Source organism: Penaeus vannamei, chromosome 11, assembly GCF_042767895.1.
Source record: "Penaeus vannamei isolate JL-2024 chromosome 11, ASM4276789v1, whole genome shotgun sequence".
Classification (NCBI taxonomy): Eukaryota; Metazoa; Arthropoda; class Malacostraca; order Decapoda; family Penaeidae; genus Penaeus; species Penaeus vannamei.
This window is the reverse complement of record NC_091559.1, coordinates 8,546,868-8,549,367: the sequence shown is the minus strand read 5'-3', so window position 1 is coordinate 8,549,367 and position 2,500 is coordinate 8,546,868.

Genomic DNA, 2,500 nt, shown 5'->3' with positions numbered 1-2,500 from the left:
GCCTTTAATCACATGTGTATCTATCCCTATATATATATATATATGGTAAACCAATGATGTAAATGTGTGTTATACTATATACAACTATGTGTTGAGGGACAACAGTATGTGAGAGGAAGGTTTTGATCTCGACAGAATCTGCTTTTAGAAAGAGATTGAGCACATTAAATAAATGAAGGAATATATGAAGCCAAACGATGATAATCAACTAATTCCAAGGTTTTGCAAAAGAAGAAAACATTTATGTTCCTTTCACTTTTTCTGTTACGCTGGTCAGCATACGATCAGAAATTCTGATTCGAAAATAATTTTTGATTTCTTTTCGGGGCCAATTGTAGGAGATAAATAGCGATAGATAGACAGATAGAAAATGAAAGAGAGAGAGAGAGAGAGAGAGAGAGAGAGAGAGAGAGAGAGAGAGAGAGAGAGAGAGAGAGAGAGAGAGAGAGAGAGAGAGAGAGAGAGAGAGAGAGACAGAGACAGAGAGAGAGAGAGAGAATGATTAAACCCATCCTAACTTTTGTTATTGTTTTTCTTTGTCTATCGTACCCTAGGGTTCTCATAGTTTCTCGATTTTTTTTTATATAAAAACAAATGGCTACATAGAGATATATAACTGAATATATATTCTTATATAAAAACTAATAGCTACATAGAGATATATAACTAACTTTCGGTTGATTTTGAAATCTCGTTTCTTATGATCAGCGAACCAGGTCAACATGGCTTGGCTGGTTCTTTCATTGGGGGGAGTGCAGCCTTTTGCTATGCTAATAAGTGTCGTCTAGCGGAAAATACGGGGATGGTTAATTATAATAAAACTGGCATTTTACAAAAAAAAAAAAAAAAAAAAAAAAAAAAAAAAAAAAAAAATACATTTTATTTTCTTTCTTTTTTACAATTTTAATTTATATTCTAAGAGAAAGTAGATATATCATCTTGTTACAGGTGTTAGGGGAAAAATATTTAGTTATTTTTTTCTTTTGGACACACCCGACTGGTTAGCCCATCGTCATTAGTCCTGTAACTTCATGAACCGAAAGAAATTTAAAAATAAGTGAGAGAAATATTGAGGAAAAGAGAGAGAGAGTGAGTTAGAGAGAGAAATAGAGAGAGAGAGAGAGAGAGAGAGAGAGAGAGAGAGAGAGAGAGAGAGAGAGAGAGAGAGAGAGAGAGAGAGAGAGAGAGAGAGAGAGAGAGAGAGAGAGAGAGAGAGAGAGTTAGAGTGAGAAATAGACACACACACACACACACACACACACACACACAGAGAGAGAGAGAGAGAGAGAGAGAGAGAGATAGAGAGAGAGAGAGAGAGAGAGAGAGAGTTAGAGTGAGAAATAGAGACACACACACACAGAGAGAGAGAGAGAGAGAGAGAGAGAGAGAGAGAGAGAGAGAGAGAGAGAGAGAGAGAGAGAGAGAGAGAGAGAGAGAGAGAGACAGAGACAGACAGACAGAGATTTGTTTGATGCTTTATCGATGGCTCTAATCTCTCTAACATGCTCGTTTACATTTGTGTTATTGAGAATAATATTACGCGTCTGTTCGTGTTGAAAGTTCAGACAAGGAATGATAAAAGTCCAATTTATTCATTAGGTACCGAATCTAAGAAGAATTAAATTACAGAACAGAATAGCTGTCCAAGCCTGAAATATTATGGGAAGGGAAATGAACAACGAAAGTACAGTTAGAGTAAAGAATAGAAGTCTGAAACGTGAGAAGAAGAAAAAAAAATAAATAAAAACACGACGCGGCCAGTTTGTTAAAATTCTCCGAGGCTGAACCCAAGGAATATTCGTAAATACGGACGTGTACAGTATATACACAGAAATGAAAGCATATCTGCCTCTCCGTCAGATGTATTTACTTTTATTTATCTATCTATATGGTAGATATGCATGTCTAGACTGATACACATGAATTTATTTGTGCATATGCATGTTATACTATATACAACTAGGTGTTGATGACAACAGTATGTGAGAGGAAGGCTTTGATCTCGATAGAATCTGTTTTTAGAACTGAAAGAGATTGAGCACATTGAATAAATGAAGGAATATATGAAGCCAAACGATGATAATAAACTTATTGTCCGTAAAATTAACATTCATTGGGGTCGGGCCTCGCACAGTTTTAACAAATAAGCTGTTAATCTATAGTCTGCATTAAAAGAAAACTTAATCATGAGGCTGAAAAGAAACAATTGATTATCCTGATTAAGTTTAGAGAATACATTCTTTCAACAGCTCGTAATTTTTTTTTCGTTGCTGTCCATTTTTCTTATAGGAAAACATCAGGGAAAAAAATCACAATTTCCATTGACTTTAAAGTGGCGCCGAAATAAAGATAAAATCAGGTTTGATTTCGAAAATTCATTGCTTGCTTGTTCCATCTTTATCATAGTTATTCTTATCACCATTACTATTATCATTATAATCATTATTTATATTACCTTTATTCTTTTATCAGCATCATCATGATAATTATTATGATTATG